The sequence below is a fragment of the Natator depressus genome, chromosome 1 (genome assembly GCF_965152275.1).
Source record: "Natator depressus isolate rNatDep1 chromosome 1, rNatDep2.hap1, whole genome shotgun sequence".
In the NCBI taxonomy this organism is placed as follows: Eukaryota; Metazoa; Chordata; order Testudines; family Cheloniidae; genus Natator; species Natator depressus.
This window is the reverse complement of record NC_134234.1, coordinates 236,631,652-236,656,416: the sequence shown is the minus strand read 5'-3', so window position 1 is coordinate 236,656,416 and position 24,765 is coordinate 236,631,652. Positions and strand designations below refer to the sequence as shown.

Here is a 24,765-nt window from a genome sequence, read left to right as displayed (position 1 = left end):
GGCTAGCATCGGCGTTTGATTCCTGTCTTAAACTGTGGGTGTTGAAATGTGACACACGCTTATGGAGTATATCAGTATTCAGTATGCTTGTAACGTGCCTTGACATTCTTTGGGAGGGAACTGCAAGATATTTCAATCTCTTTAAAGCTCAGGTGCTCTGATCTAGTTCTTACATCAAGGATTGCTTGGGAGAGGGGTCAGGGCAAGGGTCACGACGACAGTTCCCAGAGACATCCTGGCTGGCTCTGACAGAATGTCTCCTGGAGATTGGGGAATTAAGCAAGAGAGAGAGAGCAGCGCATGTTCTCTGTTGACCTTCTCTGCTGGCCGTAATGGAAAGAGACAATGAAACTCTCTTTTTTTGGGACATTTAGAACTACTGTTAGGATTAGAAATCCACAGTTATGTGCAGGGAGCAAATGAACAGATTATCGCCCCCCTTACACAGATGTGCAACAGGCAGAAGGAACCTGGTGACCACCCTTTTGCATACCCACAGAGGGCTTACCATAATGTAGGCTTAAATCTAAATGCATTTACCATATAATATAGGTGAAATATTTTTCTTTTCTTTTTCTCATACCTAATGCCGTGGGTTGGACTGTGTGTGGCCCACAGACAGAGCCAGGTTGCCCTGATTGTCTGTTTTGTCCAGTAGACCTAAAATCCCATAATGAGAATAGCTATGGAGGCAAGAAGAGGCCACTTCTTACGGCCTTATCCTGATGAAATGGAAGTTAATGGACCCTATGGCTCACCTTCTCCAGAGGGTGGGCCTGATTCACCACAGCATTACTCTAGTATTACAACTGCTTGGGAACTCTTCTGAAATCATCTGAGTTACTCTTACTTAAAACTGGAATAATGCAGCAGTGACTCAGACCCTGTGTTCACACAGATAAGTTATAAGACTCTAACCCATTAGCGAGAGAGTGGTGTGCAGCCTAAGTAGTGTTGGATAGACTCACAGACCCTCCAGATTTTCAGAACGAGCTCAGACCATCTCTACTGTACCTAATTTTTTAGCATGCCATGTATTTCTTTCTGAAGTAGTATGGGAGATACACTATAGTTGTGTGCCAAGCAACACAGCTAAAGAACCATGGTGCTGTACCATGTTTACACAAAGCAGGCTATCGCTTGCCAAAATAACCCACAGAACCCAGCTTGCGTATCATAGCGGTCAAGTTAAATTAAAGGAAAGGAATTTCTCAAAAATGTTAGACTAATGCATTGTGATCTAAGCCGTAATGGCTTGATTATTTTCTGAAAATGATCATTTTCCACTTCCTATGGGGAACAGAATTTCGGCTTGGAATGGAGCAATGGAAAAACAAAATTGCGATTAGTTTGCACATAAAAAAAGAAAATGGTTTGGTTCTGAGTTCAGAAGAAGTAACAGTCTAGCTGTAAAATTTTTTAAATTTCTGGCAAATTTTAGAGAATGGGAAGGGTTATAGCTCAACAAATGACTCTATTTACTATTGTTTGAACCCATGCATACATACTACCTTGTCTGGTGGATACTTGTCCAGAATAGCATACTAGGTACTTTAATGCTCTGGTGAGAGATGTTATAGGAATACCTTAGCTAGAGAGAATGAACTCTGGCTATTTGGAGAGCACCTGAAGTAGCCAAGTAAGTCAGATTAGTTCAGATATTTCGCTCTTGGGCCTCTATTTAATTATTTTGTAGGCTGCATCATATCAAATAACATAAAAGTTAAAGTGCTGTATTCTGATAAGTGGCTTGAATGATCCTTTGGTCCAGATCTTGTCTAATCAATCTCATTCTCTCACTTCTAAAGGTTTATAGAAGGTTGTCTCCATGTATTCTGCTTTTAGAGGGAAATTCTCATTGGATAATAAGCCTACACTCTGCATCTTTTACATGTCTAGGTTACAAATATATTGTTACCTTCTAGAATGGAGAATCTCTAGCATAAACACATCCATTGATTTTTATGGCAAAGGAGTCTTATTGGGGAATCCTTATAGTATCTGATATGTATACCGTTTCCTACCTATTCTTCTAGGCTACAGAATAAAACAAGCATGTAAGATAAAATCAAGCACTCTACCAATAGTTTGTATATTGAATCAGCAAAGTACTTAAACATGTGCCTAACTTAAAGTATGTGAGTTGTCCCATTGGGCTGGTTATGGACATGCTTTAATACCTTGCTGAATTTGGACCTCTAACAATAGCATGTAATACTGTAACATCGACACAGGGAAACAAACAAAAGAATGCATCCGATGAAGTGAGCTGTAGCTCACGAAAGCTTATGCTCAAATAAATTTGTTAGTCTCTAAGGTGCCACAAGTCCTCCTGTTCTTTAAACAAAAGAATCGTGACGAAGACTTACCTTGCATTGGCCACGGTAAATTAGTTTATTCAAGAAAAAAAGAGTAAGTGAAAAATTATAAATGTCTGGATATTGTAAGAAAGCATGTCTGTGCCTAATTTACTGGAAAATAATTCATCCTGTTGACCATATTAGCTGTGTAACACTGTCCAGATAATTGAGAAGTTAGGCTACGTGCCAGCCATACAAGTTAAACATTCTTGGGCTCAAGCCTAACAAGAGTCTAGCTTTAAAGCTGCTTTACAGATGAAATAGCAAGATCTCAGAGTTCAGAAATTCCAAATGTTAAGGCTGCTTAACTCAGCCATATTGCGCCTTTGGTTTGTTTTGCATTCAGATTTTCTTTGTCACACATCAACCTTTACGTATTATTGTTTCTTATTCATGTATACCATTAAAATACACAGGCTGTGCATTGTGGCTGAGTTATTCTTGTGGGACAGAATGAGCCATTAGAATTGTCTGATTTTTGGGATGCTTGATATTTGAACCTGAACACTGCACTAATGTTTATGCTTTTGCATTTTATTGATACATGATGGGTTCAGTTCTACTTTCAGATGGGAACACTAACGCCCATCAATTTTAATGGGAGACATATCAATGCAGAGAATGGACTAAACTATACCTGAAAGTCCGACCTTAGTAATATACAGTGTGAATCTGCACTCCTTTAGCTGAAATTCCTGAAGACCGTGTGTTCCAGAGATGTGTGATGCCACCTGGAGCTCCCTAGCTCCCTTAAGAGGGTGTAGCATGCAAGCCTCCTCTGCATGAAGAGCCTCCTCTGTCGGCCACAGCCTCATCGCTTCCTTTGGGCTGCCTTGTGGAATTATGAAGAGTGTAGTTCTTGTGCTTTGTGGAGTGCTGAGTTTGAGTTGTGCCTAGCCACAGTATGGGGAGGTATAGTAACAGTACAAGGAAGCTTCCCTGTATGCGTTCAACACAGTGGCTGGGCATACTCTGGCCTTGAATGAACTAGGCACTACTTACACAGACACACACACACACACACACCATCCTCCTAAGCATTCCTTTGCCTGGCACTGCTGTCTGGAAAATACCAATGTATTAAGAGTTAAAAAGAAATGTAGGGAAAAATATAAAACATATTTTGTGAAAGCATGGCTTTTTCTCTGAAGTCTGGAGAGGTTTGTTAAGTCTCCTACTCAAACCAGATAATTGCATAGATGTTTTTAAATACAACCACTGATCATATGTAGGAGACAAGAGGAAAAGTAAGTTGCATGTTTATCTAATTAAATAGCAGTTTACAAGAACAGTCCCCGCGCCCCACCAAAATCAGTGCAAATGATCTCTAGCAATTATGCAGAATAAGTCTAATATTTCACACTCATTTTTGCTTCTCACCAGCAACTAGGCACGCAGCCATCAGTCAAGAGACCATGCTGGGCCCCAGCCAAAACAAATAAAGAATAGCCTCAGATAATTTTGTGAAGTGAATCATGGGGGCATAATTGGATTTCCAGTTTCATATCGATCATTCCAATTGATTATAAGATTCTGGGCCCTGATCTTTTTAAACTTCTCTGATCCTATAGCTGATGGGTTCTGGGGTCTTCCGCAGCTACAGCTTAGAACATCCTTAGGACTGTTCTAAGTTGTGCCATTTAGTACTGGTCATTATTAGAATTGGACAAAATATTTTTCCAAACTTTTTTTTGTCAAAAAGCATAGATTTTGGTCAACTGAAACATTTCATGAACCTGTGTTGAATTTGCCGAACTGTATTGATTGAAAAACCCTTTTTGTTTTGACAATCTTTTGATTTGAAGTGGATTTGTTTTTAAATTTACTTAACTTTTATTTTTTTTATTTAAAAGCCATTTACAATATTTTATAAAGCTCAAACAAAACATTGTGGTAGGCCCAAAACTAAATTTCTCTCTCTCTCTCTATCTGAAAATAACATTTGGTATGGCCGATGAATCAAAAAGTCAGCTCTAGTCGTTATGGCTGCCAGGCTTCAGATGGACAGAACAGCTCCCTGGCTATCCCTCCTTTCACTTAGCCACGGTGCAAGAGCTGGGAGCCAGGATGGGTGGTATACAATCTGCTGTGTCTGCCTTTTGCCACTTAGGAATTTCCCCCTCCAGTGAGGAATCATTAAATAGCTGGTTAAGCTGATTTTTGCAGTAGCTTTATGCTGCCAGAGCAGTGCAAAGTAGCTACAGCAGGGCTTATGATCTGGTTTTCTGTGTTTGAAACTTTCCCCATCATAAAGCTATTTCAATAGGAATGCTACGTTAAGTCCCATCCATGAACATTTCTATCTTCTTAACATCTTTTGGCTATGCTTAAAATATTTTGGTTACCAGTTAAGTGCCTGGGAATTGAAGATTCTCTGCCTCTCTTGGGTTTAGGTCTATAGTGAGGATGGAGCATATTGTTAAAACTTGTATTTGTTTTCTGCTAGCGAGTATTGTCTATCTGTCAATTCTGATGGTTACCACCATCTGGTTTGGGGTTGAGTCTACTTTTGATCAAAGTTCAGGGTGAGAATTGTGAAGAGAGGAGAAGAGAAAGATGAGACAACCAAAAGGAAGCTTTCTGATCTCCAGCAAGCACTTTATATCACTCATAAAAAAAGCACTCAGCATTATCTATCAGATGTCAGGTCACCTCACCAGATCCTCTTCAATGCCTCTTTTCTTCCTGATGTACCATAGGGTACAGAGAGGGACCTCTAAAATCAAACCCAATTAAGAAACCCCACTAGTTTAATGCACAACACAGATTATTCACCCATGCGATTACTGTACCATTAAACAAGTCAGGGCATGCACCTCATTTTCCATTCATGATGAGAAATATATTCATTACATTTCACTCACTAGAACTTCCAACTCGTGTTTTTCATAAAAACAATGCACCCAGAATCTCTCACCTCTGACTTGTCTCCTCTCTTACCTCCAACACGGTCCCTGTCCCAGGAATTGTAAGGGGGCCTGTGCAGGCAGCCTATGGCTGTCTCAAGCAGTATCTATGCTGAGGGAATTCTCTCCACATTTGGCCAAGCAGCGTTTATGGCCTCTGTATATTGCCATAATGGGAGGGAGGATCTCTCCTTCTGTCCCTACATGTATGAGGATTTAATTCTTATTATTCCTTGTCCCTAAATTTGTATGTCCTCTTGAAGGAACATGTATATGTACGTGCACACGCACACACTGAGGTAATTATTCCAGTTCAACAGTCACAGTTGTCTCCTCCATGAAAGGCTATGATTATGGTGACTGTTATACAGCATTACAGTAATGATATTGTTGGGCATGAAGCAAAGCCAGTGATTCTAAGTTTTCTAGGCCTTTAAGCAAGTCCCAATTTGGCGGGCACGGGGAGGTGGAATGAATCCTTTCCAAAGGCACTGGCTGCCAGGTGGGAAAGTGTTTGCCTCATCAGCACTGACTTCCAGGGGATTGACGTGTCAGCACATGAAACGATTCTCTGAGCAAAAAACAAAACAAAACAAAAAACTGCGCGTGGGGGATATGCAGAAAACACTTGAAGTGAGGGAACCCCATCATTACAAGTACCTGCTTGAGAGATCATGGCATCATTCATAATATTTGTATTACCACATTGATTAAAAAAATGATGGGGCATTATATAAATAACATGAATATCCAGAGTTACAATAGTAAAGGTTAAAAAGGGGTATAAAGCTTCAGGCTTAAGGGCATAAGCCAGTCTCTGACTCTTGTGGTTGGGAAGAAACTTCCTGTGGGGATTTGTTATCCGACTACTGCCTACTTGTAGGTCTTTTCTTTTCTTTTCTTTTCTTTTCTTTTCTTTTTTCTTTTTTCATCTTCTGTAGCAGCTGGTATTTACTACTGTCAGTGATAAACTACTGGATTAGATGAACCACTGATCTGATCCTGATCTGATATGACAATATGACCAGAGTTTGTGCTTGTTTCCACGGAAGCAAGACTGTGCCAAGGATGTTGTGGGCTTGGTTTGAAGACTCAAATCCGGGTCCCACTTCTCCCCTCACCACAAATAAAGCAATGCTGATAAGGTCAATCAAAGTCAAGTAAAGAGACCAGTTACAGAGAAAGCTAGGACCTGCAAAAGAAGGAAACAACGAGAAGAGTTAAATAAATAACATGGGCATAGGTGCTGGAACTAGGCGTGCTGGGGGAGGGGGGACTGCTGCATCCCCTGGCTCAAAGTAGTTTCCATCATTTACAGGGTTTACAGTGTGGTTCATCAGCTCTCAGCCCCCTCTCTGTACAAATTGTTCCATCACCCCTGCATTTGTGGCTCTTTAAAGGCCCTGATAGGCCTGGCCCCAGTTCTACTGGAACCATCTGAAACGTCCCTTTGCACAGCCCTGCTTCGATCTCACACAAGTGTACATGGCAGAGCTGAGGACTGACAGCCCATTCAGGCTCCCGCAGCATAGACAGCAGGCAGAAATTCACACCCAGTTCTGACATGGCTGTGTTATAACCCAGACTTGTTTTCTAGTCAGTAAAATCAAGGTTTGTTTCTTTTGCTGTGACCATAGCACCCTAAAACTTCAAGAGCTATCTCATTGGCCCTCATAAGTGTCTTTCGTGCTGCTGCTTACGGCAGCAGATGGCAATTCCCTGAGCATTTAGGGTTCCTATAGCCAGTCCTATGAGAGCTGCTCCTGTCCCCACAGCACATGGGGCTTTCTGGGCCATACTGAATGTGGGCCAGTGCTTGTACCATGCACGTGTCAAGAGAAGACAGGGTCTGAGTTTGGTGAAGGAGGGAACGGAGGGTTATGGTGAAAAGACAGGAATTATATCACACGAAAAGGGCTAGTTTGTTTGGCCAGGTCAGCTTCTTTAACGCATCTTACATTCAACTGTAGATTGATAAGTATAAGGCACAGATTTCTGTCTCTGTCGTGTGAATGTCTCTTTAGGATAATACAGCACAAGGTGCAATTACTGGGCACAAGATCACCCCCACCACAGGTAAGAGCAGAACTATTTTTGAGGGTTGTTGAATATTCTGAAGTTGCACCCTGGACTGCCAGGGAGCTATTTCGGTAAGGATAATACTTTAGGAAAATGCCAAGCCTCCAGATGCCTTCAGACATACTTGTCTATATTTGTGGTGTATGAGGTCTAAGTGTTCCTCCTCTGGGCTGTATATTTTGAGAGCATGTTAGCAGAAGGCAGCATTGTCAGAGCATAATGGTCTTTTGCTGCCAGAGAAGTGCCAAAGCATCTCCAGAGTATTTAACAAACAAATGTTAAGGCCAAAGGTTCTACTGTTCGAGCAGGAGACACTAATCCTGAAACATTTATTCTATTATAATTAGTGATGAGCAAACCTCAAAAGATGTGGATTCCTATTAGAGACCATGTCAGGATTATCTTTCAAATTGGGCTGGAGAAGAGACTCTCTTTAATTTTGGATCTTGTCTGGCATCAAGCACAATGTTGTTACTCAATAATCAATACATTAATTAACAATAATTAATAATAAATCTTGGGAGAATAGCTTTCTTGTGAAATTTCCAGATCTTCTAGTTCTGACTGACTTCCAGTGCAAAAAAATGTCTTTCTGAAAACAGACAATGGTTTGAGGCTAGAGGAATCTTACATTAAGTAAATTGCATCCCAGTCTCTAGTTACAGTGGTACAAATTATACCCTCATTACACTTATGCAGCCTCATTAAGTTCACCTGCATTGCATGGAGGCAGCATGACTTGGTAATAGAGAACTAGACTGGGACCTGGGGTCTCTTCCTGGCTCTGCCACTGGTCTGCTGGGTGATCTTGGGCAACTCACATCACCTCTGTGCCTCAGTTTCTCCAATGAGGAGAAAGGTGCTTTCCTTTCTTTGAGGTCTATTGTTGAAAAATGCTTTATCAGAGCTATGTATTATCAACTAAGGAAAGAATTTGGTAATGTTAATGATAGTGAATAGCTGAGTGCTGGATAGTTTAGAGAACAGAGCAGTTAGCTTCACTCATTCAGAATGAAATTCAGCTCTTCCACAGAGCCAGCACATAGCTTTTACATCACTTAAGCCCTCAAAATAGGCCTGTGTTGAAAATAGGTGGTGCATAATCTTGTGCTGGCTCTCTGCACCGGCTGAATTTCACTCTCCAAGAATGGTTCATCCCTAAGGTCCTGACCACGCAACTGCATCTCTGCAAAGCCTCATCTTCAGTGGTCCAAGGCAGCCCAACCTCTGCAGGCTCGCCAGCAGCAATTCCGGGCCCAAGGGCAGAACAGTCAAAGGGCCCCCGCTGGCGCCCAGTGAGCTGCCGGCTGTGCTGCTGGGCGCACTCTTCCGGCATGGCCAGGGCTTCCACATGCCTTCCCAGCTGCCTTTGCCGCTGCTGGTACCACCCCGTGCGTGCCTAGGAGTATAGGGCCGACTTCCAGGTTTCCTGGGGGGTGCTTGACACCCCGCTCCGTCCTAGGCCCCTTCCCCCAATGCCCTACCCCCCTGCCCCACCTCTTCCCACCCCTGTTCTGCCCCCTACCCTGAGGACATCCTATATACAACTGGTGCCTTCTCATAGTGGGGGGTATGCAAGATCTAAAGGGCAGATCACGTGTCATCCCCCCCGTGCCCAGCCCAGGGCCACCGCGCTCCCCCCGCCCCATATTATGGCACGTTCTGCCACTCTCCCTGGTGGGCAGGAGCCCAAGCGGGGAGCAGGAGGGAGCCCCTTTTAACACTGGCCCCTCCCGGTCACTGCTCTGCAGCCCTGCCTGGCAGCTGCCTGACAGAGCCTGGCTGGGGAGGAGGCGGCTTCCGCTCCCCATCTGGCTTAGCTGCCAGGGACCCTGAGTCTGGGCAGGGAGCAGAAGTCACCTCCCCAGCCAGGCTCTCTCAGGCAGCTGCTGCGCGGGGCTGCAGAGCAGCATCTCAGCGGCTGGTCCTGCCCCTTCCACTCCCGGCATCTGGGGCATGTGTTGCCCAGGCCCATCCCTTCCCAGAGTCTTCCCACCCCCTGCTCCTCCCATTCCCCCCAGCACCTGCGGCATGCCGCCAAACAGCTGACGGTGGCGGGCGAGAGGCACTGGGGGAGGATGGGGATGAGCTGATCGGCGGGGCCCGCTGCTGGCAGGAGGCACTGTGGGGGGAGGAGGGGGCCGCCAGTGGGTGCTCAGCACCCACTTGGTGCCTATGTCTAGGAGCCCTGTGGCCTGCCCACATGATTTAAAAGGGCCCAGGGCTCCCGGCTGCTGCCACCGCTGCTACCGCGGCAATAGCCAGAGGTCCCGGGACCTTTTAAATTGCTCAGGCCCCTGGGCAATTGCCTTCTTTGCCTCCCACCCTGTTGGCAGGCCTAAACCTCTGTGTCTGTGCAGAGCCTTTGAAGTCAGTGGGGTTCTACACAGGGGTCCATCCATGCTCCGGTGCATGTGTCAATCCATGCACATGAATTTGTAGGATAGAGCCAGAATGTACAATTAAAAATAAGCAAATAAAAATGTGACTCTAAGTCTTATATGAATAGTGTGGCTGGCATGGCTGCTAATTGGCTTTATCAAACTGTAATGGGAAAGAAAGGTCAGGAATCCTGCAGTTGGTCTGACTGGGACAAAACACATTTGATGATGTATTCAGAAAAGTTCAAAATAGCCTTTAAATGGTACCAATATCATTCTAGAATGCTGCATTTACAACATACTTTTCCCCTCTGCTAGTTATATATTTATCTTTTTTGCAAGGTGATAGGCAAATTATATAGATTACTTGGCAGTTTAAAAAAGAAACTAACAGAGTTCCCTTGTCCCGATAGCTTAAATTCCAAACTGCTACTCATTTGAGGAACTGGACCCATCGCAAGAGCTGGTTGAATAATATTCTTCAGATAATTTGACAAATGTCACTTTTTTTCCAAATAAATTATTCAATGAATAGCTTAAAAATATTTGCTGAGAAATAGCATCATAATATTAAATAAATAAATGCCCTAACCACGCTGAATAACTTAAAAAAATAAAGAAAAATATGTCAGGAGATTAAATACAAAAGGGATTTGGTAATATCATGGAAGCTAAGATCATCTGAAATAAGGTCCTGGGACAATAATGGAACTGACGTACAATAGCTTCTAAAGAACAGCATGCACCTTGTTAACGTAATCCCTGAAAGGCTTCCAAACTTCCTGAAATCTGGCCCTTCTGTTCCCGAGTGTAAATATGATCTCATAGGAAATAATCTGGGAGAGGCAGACTAACTCCTCTGCACAGTCAAGGTGGCATTGTTCTTTTAATACCCTAGGATGACTCGCTTCCCTGCCATGCGTTCAATGATCAACTTTGCCTTTAAAAAAAGAAAAGGAGTACTTGTGGCACCTTAGAGACTAACCAATTTATTTGAGCATAAGCTTTCGTGAGCTACAGCTCACTTCATCGGATGCATACTGTGGAAAGTATAGAAGATCTTTTTATACACACAAAGCATGAAAAAATGGGTGTTTACCACTACAAAAGGTTTTCTCTTTTGTAGTGGTAAACACCCATTTTTTCATGCTTTGTGTGTATAAAAAGATCTTCTATACTTTCCACAGTATGCATCCGATGAAGTGAGCTGTAGCTCAGGAAAGCTTATGCTCAAATAAATTGGTTAGTCTCTAAGGTGCCACAAGTACTCCTTTTCTTTTTGCGAATACAGACTAACACGGCTGTTACTCTGAAACCAACTTTGCCTTTGCAGCCAAGTCCCCATTATCAGAAATTGCAGTGATTTCAGTGGGGTTTCACTAGTGTATAACTGAGATTAGAACTGGTCCTGATAAATTGGTGTGGCTTAAATACTGGCCTTGATATAGTTTATTATCCATCTCCCAGCTTTCTACCAAAACTCCTTTAAAATGTAACATCCTAAAACATATGCCACCAATCATTCTTTAAGATGGAGAGAAAAATTAAGAGTACAGACGAGGGGACAAAGATATTTCTTGCAATCGTTCCAGATATATCGAAGAAGGTAAGCAGGATTAAAGCATAGATTGAAGTCCAGGAGCTTCTGAGTTGGTGTGACAAGAAGGGCTGTAAGAAAAGATACCCATCTCACATCAGGTCCTGATCCTGCAAGCCCTGCTATGTGGAAATTGGTAAGAAGTTTAGAATGTATATACCTGCATTGGGCCCCTTTTAAAATACTCTTTCTCCAGATGTTTACCTCACACAGAGTGCTTTAAAGGTTCTGTAATAATTTTGGGTATGCCCAGGACTTCCTTATTTTATATAGCCCAAGAAGGGAAGCACACTAAGTAGCCTCTATCGCTGAAAGCCTTGTACAGCAGCTAGTGTTTATCAATCTTCACTGGCAGTGGAGAAAGAACAAAGGTATCTGTTTTTTGTTTAGTTAATGTGAACGGATAGTAACTGTGCTGAATTGCAATTGCTCTGAGCCTAAGCAGAGAGTTCTGTGGCACACTGCAAAGTTGTTAAGTTTGGCACTCGGCACTGGTTTCCAGTCAAACATTTTCTTAACCATATTAGGTTATATGGAAATCAGCCAACAAGCAATAGGCTTTTGATGTACTTATTGTTTGTGCACACATTTTATGTACCAGACAGCCACTGTTTTACATAATAACATTTAGCAGGTTTAATAAAATGGGACAAATGTAGCTAAATTTACTATTACAATTTTATAATTAAAAAGAGAGCCTAGGGAAAAGGAACAACAGTTTTGTATAATTAACCCCAAAGTATTATTACATGTAGCACTTTTTATCCAAGGATCTCAAAGTGTTTACAAATATTAATTGAACACTCCAACAAAAAGGTGATAGGTAAATATTATGCTATTTCCCAGGTGAGAAATGGAGGCACAGAAAGATGATGTGACTTGACTAAGGTCACCCTGTAAGTTAGTGCCACAGCTGCTTTAAACCAGTTCCCTGCTCTAATCACTAGACAGATCAGCTCCCACTAACGAGGATCACTGACGTTCAGATAAAATAATGCTCCCGATGAACCTTTCAGCAAGGCTAGAATCTTCAACAAGATCCGCACACCTCTATGTACTACTTCCTGGTTTCAGCCAGGAACAGAAGGTATCATGAGCAATGCTGTTCCTCTGTTCTTGTAATATTGCCAGGCTATCCCAAACTAGAAAATATTGGGAATCCAAGAAAACAGCCTAATGTCACAAGAGTGCCTCAGAATCATAGGTATTAGAGAGGGAAAGGACATCTGTTCCAAATCCCTGACAATGAGTTGTTTCCTATTGAACATCTACTAGTTTTTTGTTGTCTAGATGTAAAACACACAAATGATGGTGTTTCCATGTTTCTTGGTCAACTACTCTACAGTAGGACTGGTCAAATTTTTCTGTCAAAACTGGTTTTTGACGGAAAATTGAATGTTCAACTAAATGACATTTTTCTTGAAATTCTTGGCTTTTTTAACAAAAAAACCAAACACCAAAAACTTCAATTCTGAAATTCACCGTATCTCATGAGAGCTGTGATTTGGGCCCTTCATGCCCCCATTCTTCTCTGTGGGCTGAATCCCCTCGCCAGACTACACATGCCTCCTAGCATGACAACAGGAATCCCGTGATGCACCGAGGTGGCTCAGCAAGAGGGGAGACTGTTGTGCATCATGGAAGAGGTAACTCAGCCAAGGAGCCTAGCTCACAGAGAAGAATGGGGCATGAAGCACCGTAGCACCCCAGGTAGTCAGTTTTATGTAGAACTGAGCTGAAACAAAACTTTCAATTTTGTTTCACAAATTGAAATGAGAACTTTCATTTTGGGAATTCTATCTTTAAAACACTTCATTTCAATCAAAAAATATGTCATCTTGAAAGTGTTCAGTTTTTGGCTGACAGCTCCATGGAAAATCTTATCTTTTCATCAAAGATGTTTTCCAACCAGATCTCTTTCAGAGCCTAATAGATGTCACTATTAGAAATATTTTCCTGATATTTTCCATTCTTAATTTGGTCTTATTATTCATAGCTATAAAACCTTGTTTAATTCAGAATAATTCCTTGCCCTCCTTGCTAATGCTTTCAAATACTTGTAGACAGTTGTCACATCCGTTCCTTAGTATTTAGTCAATAAATGCATATTTAGCTCTTTTAATCTTTCTTTGCAAGTCAATCTCTCCTGTTTCCTGATAACTTTTATGGCTCTTTTGGAGGAAGATCACAGGTTGTTATATGACTCAGGAAATGAGTTGCCTGGAACTGAATGCTGTATTCCAGGTGTGATCACACCAGAGCTGTATATTACCCCTCTGCTCCATGACAATGATGCCTTTTGAATACAGCCCCAAAACACTTGGGCTTTTGTTACTGCCATGTCCTAGTCCAACCTCCAAAGAAATTGGGGTAAACATCCAAATCTTTAAACCTTTTGAGCTTCACTGTAGCTAATTTTGATATAGTTCAAAGATACAATAGTGACTGAAATGCCTGCCCTTAATTTGTAGCTAAAGAGAGTCATCTCTCGAAGCTGGAACTCAAGCCTGGGAAAGAGAACTTGTTTGTTCTAACCCTGGTTCTGCTGCTGACTTGCTATGTGACCTTAGACAAGTTACTTAAGTTCTCTGCTTCAGTTTCCCTCTCTGTAAAAGGAGGGTGATACCCCAGTAACCACACTTAATGGGGTTGTTATGAGGTTTAGCTAATGTTTGTATAGTGCTTTGATAACACTTTCCACTTTTAGTACATTACATTACTTGGGCAAGTGATGGTGACAAAGCACGTTACATATTACCTGTGAATTTACATTATATGGTCCCATTGATACTGAGAACTACAGTCACCAGAAATTTCACTTCAGCACAGTCATTCATCATTCTGTTTGCTAAAAGAGGAGGAGAACTAAATAAAGCAAAATGGATCAACTTCATCTTTGGTGTAACTCTAGCAAGTTCACTAGCGGTGCAGTTGGGCCAATGTGCCTAAGAAATAAGCACATTTGGAGACTTGTTGATTTTGAAAAAGACCTCTACAATTAAATATGTAATCAGCTAAAGATCTTGAAGTGATTGTTCGATGTTGTATGAGGAAGAAAGAGGAAACAACAAGGTCCTGACTCTCTGTTGCCCTGCAAGTGTAAAGACGTTTACACCAGAGTGAAATGAATGCAAAGTGGATGTAAAATGCTACAAAATCAGAATGATAAAGGGCACAGTGAGTGTAAAATACTATTATACATCCACAGTACATTGGTGTAAATGATGATACAAGCAGAGCAATGGACAATCAGGACCCCCACAGCTTAATCCTGCAAACCCTGACTCTCACAATTAATCTTTAATTGAGCCCATCCCTGCTTATATGAGTCAGAGTTTGCAGGATTGGGCCCAAGACACTATATAAACTTGTAAATGTGTCTGATTTATATCATTATTAAACTAGATCGACTTTTTCGGAGTGAACAATTTGAGGTTGCTGAAAATAAACCTGATCGAAGAAAGGAATTCTCTCAGAGATAGTTCACGTTTACTCAGTTGCTGATATAATCTTAGCTATAAGAGATTACAAAACCACTGGAATGAGTAGCTTCCTTATCTGAGTGTAATGCCCAAGATTAAGGCTTTTGCTGTGTATTTCATAGAGACCAGGACTGGGATGAGGCATGATGAGAAGGTAGCGATGAGTGATCTGAAGTATGCAGAGAAGAAGCTCAGGGTTGCACCATTCTTGAGGGATTAGAAATATTTATGTTATCTACATGTGTCAGAAGCCATTGCTCTATAAATAAAATCAAGTTAATTTAACATAAAACTGGTAGAGATGGTAACCGCACCGTTAAATTCAGACAAATAGGAGAGGGAGTGGGTGGAGACTCAAATACCCATACTAGAAGGACCCTAACTTTTGATTCTAGTTTAATTCTCCCAAGAACTATTTGTGTGAAATTTTGGTCCAAGATAACAGCTATTCTTGAGAGAATCTGATCTCGCCATTTTCAGATATTTCAGGCTAAAATCTCCTGGGAACAGTTTCCAAGATTTTAGCACCATCTGATCTGAACTCTGAACCAGACTTAAATTCCACAGCATAACCTGATCTGGACCCAAATAGTATCTCCTCCAGTGCTCATCTGCCTGCAGACGGTGGAATCTAGTGTTTTTTTTTTTAATTCTCAATTATTTTATATATATATATATATATATATATATATATATATATATATATAATTTTGAAAGTAAAAAGAAATCATCCACAGTTTCCCTCTAACCAGATTAATATTTCATGTTTCTACTCCGTTACAAATGATTATCAGCAGAGACTAATGAAACCTAAAATAGGTAGGCAAAAATGTGGTTCCAACTCTACAACTATTTACCCTTATTATTGTTCATGTTTGTATGTTATGGTAATACCTAGCGGGCTCAGCTGAGATTGGGGCTGCATTGTGCTAGGAACTTCACAGACATCTAGGGAGTGTAAATCCCTGCCTCTAAGAATTTACAATCTAGACAAGATGAAGGTTAAGAGGGGAATCTCTTTGCGCAAGGTCATAAGTGGAGCTGGGACTAGAACCCTTGTCTCATGACTCCTACGCTAGTGCCCTATCCACTAGAACACTGTCCCTTTTATATAGAAAGCAGTTTTCTTGGCAGCTGTGCTGACAGGTACAGAGGGTATTGGAGCCTTGAACCCACCTCCTTCCCCCAACCCTGCTAGGGCACTAGCCCCATGAAATCCTTGTGCTCATGGCAGCAGAAGCATCTGTTGCAGCTGTGCACTGCACATGATGTGCGTTCCCTCGATAGAGGCCCCTTCCACAACCATATACGGGCTGGCCACAATCTGGGCTTAAGCTTCAGAGTTTTCAATAAACTCCTAAATAAAACGGTGTGTTTTTTCTAGAGATAGGTCCAAGTTAGGAAGCTGGATGAGATCTGGATCCAAATGTACTTTATGTGTGTGTATTCTGATTCAGTGTTCCATTTTGCCCCATCTCTAATTTTTCATTGGCAGAATTACAATGCTTTTTTTGCATCTGCCTGCAGAGTACCTCGTTGTGTCATGTAAACTAGGGACGGATCCAGAAATACTACCACATTTACCCATAATTCACAGATAATTTTTTTTTATTGTTGTATTTTTTACTGTTCCAAAATTTTAGCTAATCAAAATCTTGGAAAAATGATTAAATAGCTTGGCCATAATATGTTATTTTATGACTGTTAATAAAATGTGTAGTTATTCATGTTCAGATAAGAGCAATCAAATCTCTTGCTTGAGGGCATGGGCTGATTACTACAGGGTTCAGAAAGGAATTCACCTGTCTCCCCGCATGCAGCATTATACAACTACCTAGGTGCATGATGGGTATTTTTCACCTTTTTTTGAAGCCATAGGTATTGCTACTGCTGGAGGCAGGACACCAAAATTAGTACAGAAAATCCTTAGATTCCTATGATCCAAGCAGTTGACACAGAAATATATGCATAAAAAGAAGAAAATATAGAATCATAGAAAAGTAGGGCTGGAAGGGATCTTGAGAGGTCATCAAGTCCAGCCCCCTGTGCTGAGCAGGACCAAGTAAACCTAAAGCAACCCTGACAGGTGTTTGGCCAACCTGTTCTTAAAAATCTCCAATGATGAGCATATCTCAAACAAATTAAATAAGTGGAGAGTTAAAGTGAAGCCAATAGTGTGTATAGGAGGAGAGTTTCTAATGCACTCCCTTTTAAAATCAAGGGAAGTTGGTATTTTAACAGCCCTTCGTGTCTTTGAAGACCTTCCTCTTAGCTTTCTGATTACAATTTTAAATTGTAACTTTATTCAGAGGAAAAGGGATTGTGTTAACATGAAGATTAAAATGTTAATGTTTTGCAAAATTCCTGCCACATCTTCAGTGTTTAAAGCTATCCCAGTATGTTTTTTGTATATTGATTGTATTGTTGGCTTATTGAGCATAGACAACATTCATAGTTGTATTTAAAATGCGCAGGTGATTTTGGTAGATTCGTTGCAAATCTTTGATACCTTTGGCCATTTGTTTTTATGGATCTCGTGTTGAATCCTGTGGTGGTTTCCTCTGCAAGGGTTACTTAAAGGACTGGTAATAATGAGGCATAATTCTTCTCTCTCTGGTCTTCTGGGATTCCATTCTGGCAGTCCCTCTTTTTTTAAGATGTTCATGTGGCTTGTAGAGGAGAGAGTGAAGTTTTGCTGCAGTGTCAGGGGTCTCCCAAATGGGTAAATTGAAACACAAAAAGAATGGGTGACTAGGTGAAGGTCACACACGTGACAGTGATCTTGGATTAGAATTCAAGAGTTCCTGGCTTTGTTCCCAAGGCTCACTAGATCTTTTTACCAAAATCCCATTTATTATGGACTAAACCTACATGCATTCTGTATATGGAACTCCCCTTGAAAACAATGGAAGTTGAAGTGTAATTTAGGTAAGTTCTATGGCCTGTATGCATGTTGAACTTGACTCCAAGCCAACTGAAGTGAAAGGCAGTCTTTCCATGGTCTTCAATAGGCTTTGGATCAGACACATCACCATTTCCCTGAGGCCTTGACCATAGGCACTGACTCTGTGGATGCTCCGGGGCTTTGGGAAAAAAAATGGTGGGTACTCAGCACCCCCCAGCCACAGCTGTTCGGCGGTGCCGCCAATCAGCTCTTTGGCTGCGCCTCTGATCAGGTAATCCGGGGCACTGCCAAACAGCTGATTGGGGACACCACCAAACAGTTGTTTGGTGGCTTGGGGAGAGGCTTCGGAGAGGGCAGAAAGCAGCAAGCAGCAGGTGGGCGGGGGCCTCGGAGTGGGGGGCGGGAAGATGTGAAGCGAGGGTTGGGCCTTGGGGAGAGGGCGGAGCAAGGGTGGGGCCTCAAGGAAGAGGACGGGAGGGGGCCTCAGGGTGGAGTGGGGGTGAAGCACTCCTGGGAAAAGGAAAAGTTGGCACCTATGGCCTTGACCCAGCAGTTCTGTCATATTTATTTTTTTTGAGCTAACTTAAGAGTTTTATTAACTGTGTGTTACAATGTCTACAATGAACATCTGGCTAATATTTAAATAAGACCATGACTCTCCAGGTGTCAGTCATCTAGGCAAAATAGTTGCAGCTAAGCATAACTAATCAGCCCTGCACCTAATCATCAACTTTCAACGTTTCTTTGCAATTGCTAGGGCACCTTCTAATGAGAAAATATAAATGACAGACATTACAAAGATGCAAAATTATGTTTTTAATTATCCACTTTTAGTTTTAAGAACCAAAATACACCTCTGTGTCTTTAGCTCCATAAATGTTTGATAAAAACATTGCTATGTAGTATCAATACTAAATACAAGGGATATGGCGTGAAGAATTAAAATAAATCACAGAAAAGATAAATATAATTAATTACCAGTTTATATTTGTATAACACTAAGGATCTCAAAGTGGATTTCAAACATTAATGAATGGAATGTTACGTGTCCTTAAATATTTATTTATTTTTTCTGTGGTAGCACCTCTGTAACTAGTCACAGACCAGGACCCCATTATGCTAGGTCAGTGGTGGACAACCTGCGGCCGTGGCCCACCACTGCGCTAGGTACTGTACAAACACAGAACAAAAAGACCATCCCTGCTCACATCTCTGGGAGGTACAGAGGAATTATCTTTACTTTGCATATGATTAAAATGAGGCAAAGAAAAGCAAAGTGACTTGCTTAAGGATGTCTAGGTAGAGCTGACTTCAGATCCAGATCTCTTGGCTCCTAGATATGTGCCTTAACCATAAGACTGCCATGCTTCCTGTTTATTAAAAATGCAAATAAAGTGTAAATTATTAAAATATAAAATAAATCATAAAAAGCTAAAAATGCTCACATGGAGTATGACCTACTGGATAGTGCACTGGACTGGGACTCAGGAAACTGGGTCCTCTTCCTGGTTCTGCCACTGGCCCACTGGGTGACCATGGACAAATCACTTCACCTTTGTGCTTCAGTTTCTCTTTCTTTAAAATGGAGATAATGATACTTTGTAAATCACTTTGAGATCTAGATGAAAAGCATGATATAGGTAATTAGGTACAAGGAACTAGATAATTTTATTTTTAGAAGTCAGGGTGGGATGGACTGAAATAATATATTAAAGGAATCCTTAAAGGATAGGTGATATTAAAGCTTAGCTACTTCCCATGATGGAGTTCCCTTATTAGGTCTTGAATATATTATAATGTTAATTCCTTGGGACCCTATCCTTCAAGGTGCTGAGTATTGTATTGCTGCAAACTGGAGCGCACCCCAACTCCCACTGAAGTCAGTGGAAGTTGAGTGTTCAGTAGCTCATGAGAGTCTCTCAACACCAACCCCTTGGTTTCTATATAAAACTTTCCAGACAGGGTGGACTGTACAGAGAAGGCCTGATTCATTCTGTAGCTATGTCCCAGTGTCCCAGTGGTTAGTTTTTTTTGGACTCTGCATATTCCATGACTGATGGAGCCACGTTCATAGAGCTTTCCATAAACCACATCATTCTTAAAAGAAATTTATGGACTCAAATTGGTAACTAGTTACATAGGAGAAATAGCAACATATCTGATTACCATACAAAGGAAAATCTGGGTTTACCACTAATTGCAGATAAAAATTAATACTTGCAAAAGAGACACATATGATCTATTTGTACGTGTCTTATGTTTCCATAATTAAATATTAAAACGTCTTTAAGTTTTAAATAGTCTTCTGAAAAAAAAAGTGGGGGTGGGGAGGGTCATTAGTCTCTGGTGGTTGTCACAAATGATTAATAGTTTGCTCTTCTGACAAAAGTAGGCTTTGGTTCAGCAAAGCACTTAAGCATGTACATAACTTTAAGCACGTGCTTAAGTGCTTTGCTGAAATTGGGTCCTAGCCCGCCAAATTTCTTTCAAAGTGAGACTAGACTGAAATAATAAATAAATCTGTTAAGGTGCTACCTACTTCTTTCTGCCTATGCCAAATTATTGGGCAAGTGCAAGCTAATGTCTTAGCAAAAAAGGGCACAAGTCCATTTTTCCCCCTTACAATGAGTAATTCACGTCCTGTCTCAGCTGGAAGTTTCTCTGCTAATTGTAGAACTAGTGAAATGGTGACAACTCAAAAGCCAAGAAAACAAAAGCTGAAGTATTGAGATGGAAGAGATTTTAGTCACTGTTTGATTTTTGTATGTCTTTGTTAAGACCTAATTAACTTCAGTGAGTAGCATTTTAAAAAAAGGAAACATTTGTTAAGATTCAACACCCTCTTCCCTTCCTTTTAGGGGTTTAAGAGCTAACAATAAACATCCCCTATTCCCCTCAGTGGCTCTTCAACAAAACCCAGGAAGACTAGCATTATGAATGAAATCCTGACCCTACTGAAACCAATGACAGAATCACATTGACTTCAATAGGGCCAGGATTTCACCCTGCTTTCCTGATATTTCCAAGATAAAAAACAAGCAGGGGGAAAAAAAATGACTTTTGTTAAAACATCCAAAAACAGAGAGCAAAACAAGTGCAAGCCCATTTTAAAAAAATCCACTGAAGGTGTACTTTAAAGGTATTTCCATTTAGATAATTTCAGTGACTAAATATTACCATTGCTCTCAAATGGTAATATTTTTATATGCACAGGAAATATCGTCTCGCTTTTGTACAGTGTCTTTCACTTTCCCCACACCAATATCCAGCCTCTTATAGGGTGGGGCACATCAGTTTTATACAATGCACACCAATATTAGACAATCATGTAGGGTAGAAAGCGAAGAAGAGAAAGGGAAGAAATACAGTGAGTTTGGGGATAGGTAGAACTATCCACGTTCAGATTTGCCCAAGCGCCGCTACTCCTGTGAGAAGCTCTGAGATTTTTAATAACCACAAGAGGTGAAGACCTAGGGTTAGGTTCTCAGGCCAAGTTGGGTCCCCTTTATGCCATCTGAGTGGTGCAAAAGGGATGTAATCTGGCCCCAGATACCAGTTGGGAATTCTCTGGGCAGAGGTGTTGCCAGCTTGATTCCTGTGTAAACCTCCTCAGTACCACGTAGCATAGGCAGTGTAATGAGGTGGGGAGCTTCAGTTTGCTTCCTTATAACAATTCTCTGCTGGTGATTGGGCATTAGGGACTACAGACAGCAGTCATAAGTTAGAGCAGCCTCTAGGCTTATTTGAATTATACCAGGCAGGGTCTGGGACAGCTTGAGAATCAGGGAGCCATAACGAGCTTCCTGACAACTCCCCCCACCCATCAAGATATGCATCACATAGGAGAGAATGTGTTTTTTCTCTCATATGAAAGATAGAACCTCCAACAGTGCAGGCCACCCACCATGCAAAGGCATTGATTCCATTACTGACTCTCAGGAAAGAGCGCCACTTACCATCAGCACTTACTACTAGAAATGGATTTTCGTGGAGGTCGATTAGCCAAACACTTAACCAGGCTCAGACTGAGGTTGCACAAAGAGTGGAAAACGATTTTGTTTATTCATATCTTCTTTATATTCATTTAGTTTATTGCACCATTTTCTTTCCTTTTTTTATATTTGACAGCAGCAAATATATTCGATTGAGTGTTGTATAAACCCTTGCCGGGCTTATCATTGATATGGCTACATGCATGAAAACAAAAACATCAGGAGGTTCAGTTCTGCGTGTCTGAGGCAAAGCTGCCATCGCCCTTAATAGGAGCTTTTCTTGAATGAGGGGTGCACAATCAATATTACAGTGAGGAAAATTTGGCACACAAGGGCAAAATCTATAGGAATGACTTGAATGTTTTATCAGAATTTGCCTATATCTTTATAGTCAGAAAAGGAAATTCAAACATTCTCTATTTTTATGTTCTAGTAGTATTTATAGGCCCCTAACTGAGCTGAGGGCCTCACTATGCTAGGCATTGCACACACACTTAGTGAGAGACAGTCTCTGCCCTAAAAGCTTAGAATCTAAGGCTTTGTCTACACTGCACTTTCATCGGTAACACTTTTGTCGTTCAGGGCTGTGAAAAAACACCCCCCCCTCCCGAACGACGAAATTTTTACCGATGACCAGCGCCGGTGTGGGCAGTACACTCTCCTGCCAACAAAGCTACCGCCTCTTATTGGGGGTGGATTTATTTTGTCTGCGGGAGAGCTCTCTCCTGCCGACAAAGAGCAGCTACACCGCGCACCTTTTAGCGGCATGGCTGTAGCGGCACAGCTGTGTCACTAAAAGGTGCGTTGTGTAGAAATAGCCTAAGTAGACGAGAAACAAAAGTTGGGACGGGAAACAGAGGCACACAAAAGAGAAGTGACTTCCAGGAAAATTACGCATCAGGTCAGTCTGAGCATGGGGAATACAAGCCATGAGTCTTGAGTCCCAGGTGAGTGCTCTATTTGCTAGAACATGTTGCCCCTTTTCTAGCTGGTTAATCCATTTCATTCTCAGGTTCCGTTTATTTTACACTGTTTGAATGTTCAATGTGGGAATAACCATCATGTCCGCAAACCTCTCCATTGAGGCACTTGTGCCTGGAGTGTCTCCTCCTATGGTACAATCTAGAAAGGATGGGGATCCGGGGCTGTCTCCTCTCTGCTTGTGGATTGCTTTGCCCCTTAATGTGAACCACAGTAGATTACTTACCTTTAGCTGGGAAAGACTGGAGACTTTTTTGGTCCCTTTTGACTTTTGTTTTGTTTGTGTGAATGCATTTGTCGTTTTTGGCACCTTGGTGGATGGATTATTGGGGAATTTGCTACGTGGCTTGAGTTCTGTTTAGTTATTTGGCCATGCTGCTTGTTTGAAATTCCTAAAGTATTTTTTAATGTGTGCTAGTGATTCAGAGAGCTTTAGGTTTGATCACTCTAGAGAAAAGGAAGCTGATGGGGTGAAAAGAAAAGGAGTACTTGTGGCACCTTAGAGACTAACCAATTTATTTGAGCATGAGCTTTCGTGAGCTACAGCTCACTTCATCTGAAGTGAGCTGTAGCTCACGAAAGCTCATGCTCAAATAAATTGGTTAGTCTCTAAGGTGCCACAAGTACTCCTTTTCTTTTTCGAATACAGACTAACACGGCTGTTACTCTGAAACCTGAGGGGTGACTATTTTTAATAAACCTGCCTACTTAGTTGTTGTCAGGACACTTATGATCCTGAAATATGCTGAGCACCCGTGACTGCCACTGACTCTAATAGGAATTGAGGCTTCTTAGCACCACAGGGGAGGTGCTCCTTAGGTTCCAGGATCAGGCTCCAAATGATGAAATAAAATGCCTCCAGCTGATTTCTGATCACAGCCATTAAGTTTCACACACACACACACACACACACACACACACACACACACACACACACACACGGGTGGGGCGTGAGGGAATAGGAAGAGAGAATTGGTGGACTATATGTGATTAATGCATACTTACTCTGTTGCCTGCAAAGGAGTCATACAATGATGAAGGGGATGCATGCTTTGATTTATTTGCTTCTAGTTTAAAGTTGTGGAGCCCTAAAAATGACTAATGAATCTCCTTTCAAGGTTCATATCTATGACCTAATTCAGATGTGCAGGAATCTAGTCTTCCCTAACTGCAGCAGAAAGTTTAGGTTTGCTCATCCAAGGAGTTATAGTCAAAGGCAGAGACACTGGACAAGATCCAGCACAAATAGCTCAGTTCCAGTGAAAACAGGAATCAGATGTACCGTGCATATGATAGACTAATAGGCCAATGCTATTTACCATATGTTAATTGCAGTTCCATTATACTAAATTTTTCTTATGTGAAATTGCTATAATTATTACCATATAATCAACATCATAAGATGTCAGGCAGGAATACTGTGTCGTTAACAATGATTGCTGTGGTAGAATCCTTTTTTTTTTTTTTTTTTTTGTCTGTGTATCTTTTAAATTCATTCTTTAAAGCTAAGCCATGTATGCATATATTGGGTCAGATCTTCTGCTGGTGTAAGTCAGCTTAGCTCCATTTATATCAATCGAGCTATGCCGGCTAAGAATTTCTCCCATTGTGCTTTACGCTCTGGGCCTCAGAAGGTGTTTTGTTGTATTATTCTGTTTATGTCAAATATTTATAATTAAATCTGCTCATGGATTTTTGACTAAATATTTTTATTCATAAAATGCTGATTTGTCAAATCATAGGAAAAAAATGTTTTCTATGAATTATCCAGTTCAAAAACATTTTGGAAAAAAAAAGTTTTGAAGTTCGTTTTTTTTAAATGAATTTTTTTTGCATTGAAACAACTTTTCATTTTGAAATTAACTTACTTTAGAGTTTAAAAGACAAAAATTAAAACAATGTTTTGAAATTATCAAACTGTTTTGATTGGATTTTGGGTTTGTGAAAATTTTTGAGATTTTGACTTTTTTGTCCTGAGTCAAGATGAGAATGGGTTTTTTTTTGTTTTGTTTTTAAACTCAAATTTTCATGGGACAAGAAAACCTTTTGCTGCCAGCTCTACTTGGAAATAGTTTTTATGCA

The 24,765-nt window shown here is 41.1% G+C and overlaps 1 protein-coding gene across 9 annotated transcripts in view; it reads left to right on the top strand.

Annotated features, from left to right (window-relative positions):
* Positions 1–24,765, top strand: part of CALD1 (caldesmon 1) — a 239,789-nt gene that overhangs the window by 54,761 nt on the left and 160,263 nt on the right. The window contains exon 1 of one of the 9 annotated variants that reach the window (XM_074938461.1): positions 11,441–11,459. The exons of the other annotated variants lie outside the window; for them this stretch is intronic. The gene's annotated coding sequence lies outside the window, so the exon portion shown is untranslated. Of the gene's footprint in view, positions 1–11,440; positions 11,460–24,765 lie in introns of those variants that run through there. 9 annotated transcript variants of the gene reach the window in all.